Genomic DNA, 5,687 nt, shown 5'->3' on the forward strand with positions numbered 1-5,687 from the left:
ATAGTTAATAAGGATTCCGCGTTCTGCAGACCATGTTCTATTTAGTTACCGGATATAAGCATATGCATTAATGTTATTAAGTCATTGTAGTCAAGTTATACATGTATTTATGCTGTTGTAAACTTAAACAAGTTACCTGTTCATTAACATGGTCTGAAAAATTTATTTATTTGTTTCTACTAAAAAATTAAATAAAATAGTTCCCAATGCTGTCGTTGTCTCATTCCTCCGTTATCAGAAAAAAATATTCTTATTCTTATAATAGTGTTGCCAAGGAAGAACGAGGTACGTAGTAACTCCATCTTAGAGACAATGCTTACTGTTTTAGATAATTTTCAAGTTGCATTTTGTATATGGCAATGAAAGTTAAACTTGTTGTCAGTGTGAACTTCAAGACATTTATCTTCTAATCTACACATTATTTGATACCTGTTAATACAGTACTTAGGTTAATCCGATTGGTGGACTTGTTACCAAACAGTATGTAAAATATCTTGTTAAGAGTAAGTTTGTTAGCAAACAGCCATTGGTAAACTTTTTTGTTTTCAGTTCTGCATCTAGTGTCATTAGAATAAGTGGGTTACCATTAGAGAAGACGAAAGTTGTATCATTAGCAAATAGAATTGGATTCGTGTTGAGTTATATTAGAAAGATCATTGATATTAATGAGAGATGACCAAAAAAACCACTATGGAGTGCCAATGTTAACGGCAGTGGGAGAGTTAGCATGATTCACAGAAACATACTGGAGCCTGCCACTGAGGTATGATTGCAAGTATTGAAGGGAGTGACCTTTGATTCCAATGTTGTAGCTTGAGATGTTTACTGTGGCACAGTGATGGGCCCTGTGGAAGATTGACAGGACCTGTAGCACAGTTGACAAGTTCCGTAGTGCAGTTGCTGGGTCCTGTACGTACCTATCGGTATCTACTGGATAGTGATCAACCTCTTTATACCCTCCCTATTAATGTTCAAATCCTTTGTAGAATTTGGCTTGAAAAGTTGTGGTTGGTGGTGGCTTCCACAAGTCATTACTTCAGTGCATTCCACTTATTGACCACTTGTACATGGTATGAGCATTTCCTTCTGCTCATTTATATTTCCAGCTTTCCCTTGTGTCCTCTTGTCCTACTGTCTTGTGGGGCAATGATGGGTCCTGTGGCACAGTGATAAATATTCTACAGTCAGTGTTTGTGATGACATAGGACTACAAATGTTCAGTCCAGCTAGAACATTTGTAGTGCGGCTATCACTGCACTACAGACTGATTGATAAAGATTAAGTCACCCAAGAGGTGGCACGGGCATGAATAGCCCGTAAGTGGTGGCCCTTTTGAGCCATTACCAGTATCAAGAGCTGATACTGGAGATCTGTGGAGGCGCGACTGCACCCTGCGTGACGGGAGATGTCTCCTGTGTGCACTACAGAGGGTAGATAGTACCAAATACCCTGACCACATTCCCCTTCTCATGAAGTATAGTGCATGACTGCATGGAGGTCGAAGTATCAATGCCAGGCCGCTACAGAACTGCACCGTGTGACCTACCATTGGTGGTACCGTATACACCCATCATACAGGTTGTATACGGTACCTATACAACCTGTATGATGCTTGTGTCCGAGGTACATCACGTATATAACTGGTCGAAAAGCATACTTAGTACAGTCCATGCAAGACTGTCAAGTCTTGCAATTCCCTCCGTCCTATACTAAATACTAATCCTTATAGATTTGTAAAGATTAAGCCACCCTAGAGGTAGCACGGGGATTAATAATATATAAATATATACTACGGGCTATAAGGGATAATCCAATGTTATAATTGCTCTATAAGGGATAATTCAATATTATAACTGTGCTATAAGGAATAACCCAGTATTATAGTTGTGTTATAAACGATTATCCAATATTATAATTGTGCTATAAGGGATAATCCTCATATCCCTTCCAAGTATTATATAGTCGTAATGGTTCAATGCTTTCTCCACTGATAATTATACCTTGCCTTCCTCACCTCGTACACATACCACGCCCCCATCACTACCACGCCCACATCACTACCATGCCCCCATCACTACCACGCCCCCATCACTACCACGCCCCCATCACTACCACGCCCCCATCACTACCACGCCCACATCACTACCATGCCCCCATCACTACCACGCCCCCATCACTACCACGCCCCCATCACTACCACGCCCCCATCACTACCACGCCCACATCACTACCATGCCCCCATCACTACCACGCCCCCATCACTACCACGCCCCCATCACTACCACGCCCCCATCACTACCACGCCCACATCACTACCATGCCCCCATCACTACCACGCCCACATCACTACCACGCCCCCATCACTACCACGCCCACATCACTACCACGCCCCCATCACTACCACGCCCCCATCACTACCACGCCCATATCACTACCACGCACCCATCACTACCACGCCCACATCACTACCATGCCCCCATCACTACCACGCCCCCATCACTACCACGCCCCCATCACTACCACGCCCCCATCACTACCACGCCCCCATCACTACCACGCCCACATCACTACCACGCCCACATCACTACCATGCCCCCATCACTACCACGCCCCCATCACTACCACGCCCCCATCACTACCACGCCCCCATCACTACCACGCCCCCATCACTACCACGCCCCCATCACTACCACGCCCACATCACTACCATGCCCCCATCACTACCACGCCCCCATCACTACCACGCCCCCATCACTACCACGCCCCCATCACTACCACGCCCACATCACTACCATGCCCCCATCACTACCACGCCCCCATCACTACCACGCCCCCATCACTACCACGCCCCCATCACTACCACGCCCACATCACTACCATGCCCCCATCACTACCACGCCCCCATCACTACCACGCCCCCATCACTACCACGCCCACATCACTACCACGCCCACATCACTACCACGCCCCCATCACTACCATGCCCCCATCACTACCACGCCCCCATCACTACCACGCCCACATCACTACCACGCCCACATCACTACCACGCCCCCATCACTACCACGCCCCCATCACTACCACGCCCCCATCACTACCACGCCCACATCACTACCACGCCCACATCACTACCACGCCCCCATCACTACCACGCCCCCATCACTACCACGCCCCCATCACTACCACGCCCCCATCACTACCACGCCCCCATCACTACCACGCCCTCTCCCATGCCCCCATCACTACCACGCCCTCTCCCATGCCCCTGTTCCACCCCCTTAAAACGCACCAGTAGATTGCGTTTTACTTTCAATTAATCAACCCCCCTTGTTATTTTTATTTCATTTCGTGACCAAAGGGGTTGAGTAAGAAACAAGTGTCGGGAGGAAGTATCGTGGGTGGAGATAGGAGTAAGAGTAATTCTACCAAGTACAGGAAGGAGATGGTGCATGCGATGACTCAGGCTGGCCGGGACGTGACTGACTCCTGTACCACTGAGCGCAGGATACTAGTTGCTTGGTCACGGGAGACATCTCCCGTCACGCAGGGTGCAGTCGCACCTCCACAGATCTCCAGTATCAGCTCTTGATAGTGGTAATGGCTCAAAAGGGCCACCACTTACGGGCTATTCATGCCCGTGCCACCTTTTGGGTGGCTTAATCTTTATCAATCAATCAGTTGCTTGGTACACAAGATGCATCGCGCTCATATTTTGTTTTGTTACCATTTCAGACACAAAATTTGCAGGTTTCGTATATCTATAGTTGGTCAATATTAAAACCGCTATATAATACTATTAACGGTTAAAATCTTCTATTTAACAGGCACATACAAGAATGTAAGAACTCTTGTACAGTTATTAAATGAAGTTCAGTGATGTGATAGACAGTCCGGGCATCATAAAAACAACGCGCGCCAGCGTAAACATACAAATATGTAATTAAGAAACAATGCTGAGAAAGGGGAAAAAGGAGAGAGAGGAAATTTCGATAATTAAAAAACACTTAACAAGGCTGAGCGCGGGTCAGGTCACCAATACAAAGTGAGGTCACTCAAGAATAAGATACCCATGAAACTGTTTACCAAACACAAAGGTGCTAATTGTCTAGTTGTTGTAGTTTAGGGAGAAACGTCGGTAGTGTGAGGGAGAGTGGCACAGTAGTGCGAGGAAGAGTGACACAGTAGTGTGAGGGAGAGTGGCACAGTAGTGTGAGGGAGAGTGGCACAGTAGTGTGAGGAAGAGTGATACAGTAGTGTGAGGGAGAGTGGCACAGTAGTGTGAGGGAGAGTGGCACAGTAGTGTGAGGGAGAGTGGCACAGTAGTGTGAGGGAGAGTGGCACAGTAGTGTGAGGGAGAGTGGCACAGTAGTGTGAGGGAGAGTGGCACAGTAGTGTGAGGGAGAGTGGCACAGTAGTGTGAGGGAGAGTGGCACAGTAGTGAGAGGGAGAGTGGCACAGTAGTGTGAGGGAGAGTGGCACAGTAGTGTGAGGGAGAGTGGCACAGTAGTGAGAGGGAGAGTGGCACAGTAGTGAGAGGGAGAGTGGCACAGTAGTGAGAGGGAGAGTGGCACAGTAGTGAGAGGGAGAGTGGCACAGTAGTGTGAGGGAGAGTGGCACAGTAGTGTGAGGGAGAGTGGCACAGTAGTGTGAGGAAAAGGTAGGGAGAGTGGAACAAATAAAAAAAAGACATTATAATAGGTGAAAAGAAAGATTGAGAGAAGTATTCTGGAAAATGAGAAGAGTTTGTTATTTATTATATACCCATATATAGGTACTCCCAGGTGCCTATATATATATATATATATATATATATATATATATATATATATATATATATATATATATATATATATATATATATATATGTTGTACCTAGTAGCCAGAACGTCGTACTCGGCCTGCTATGCAAGGCCCGATTTGCCTAATAAGCCAAGTTTTCCTGAATTAATATATTTACTCAAAAATTTTTCTTATGAAATGATAAAGCTACCCATTTCATTATGTATGAGGACAATGTTTTTTTTATTGGAGTTAAAATTAGCGTAGATATATGACCGAGCCTAACCAACCCTACCTAACCTATCTTTATAGGTTAGGTTAGGTTAGGTAGCCGAAAAAGTTAGGTTAGGTTAGGTAGTCGAAAAACAATTAATTCATGAAAACTTGGCTTATTAGGCAAATCGGGCCTTGCATAGTAGGCTGAGAAGTGCGTTCTGGCTACTAGGTACGACATATATATATATATATATATATATATATATATATATATATATATATATATATATATATATATATATATATATATATATATATATACACACACACACACAATAGGGAAGGGAGTACCACCCCTGGCTGGAAGAAGGGGACCCAGGAGATGGAGTTCAAACCAGCGTTTCACCAAAAGCATATACGTATTACTGTACTGAGAAAAATAGTCGAAAACTGTACGTCAGACAAGGAATATATTGGTAGAATACAGCAATGCGATGGTTCAAATATATATATGTACCAATAATATCATTGCTTTTATTGTAACCTATATGAGATTTATGTGCCCAAATACAATTATAGTATTCATATTATTGAAAATAGTAAAATTAAAAATAATATATGCTGAATTCTCTGAGTGAATCTGCCGATGCGGTGAAGTAAAGTATCGTACAGCACAAGCCACATGACCTATA

This window comes from Procambarus clarkii, chromosome 12 (assembly GCF_040958095.1).
Source record: "Procambarus clarkii isolate CNS0578487 chromosome 12, FALCON_Pclarkii_2.0, whole genome shotgun sequence".
NCBI lineage: Eukaryota > Metazoa > Arthropoda > Malacostraca > Decapoda > Cambaridae > Procambarus > Procambarus clarkii.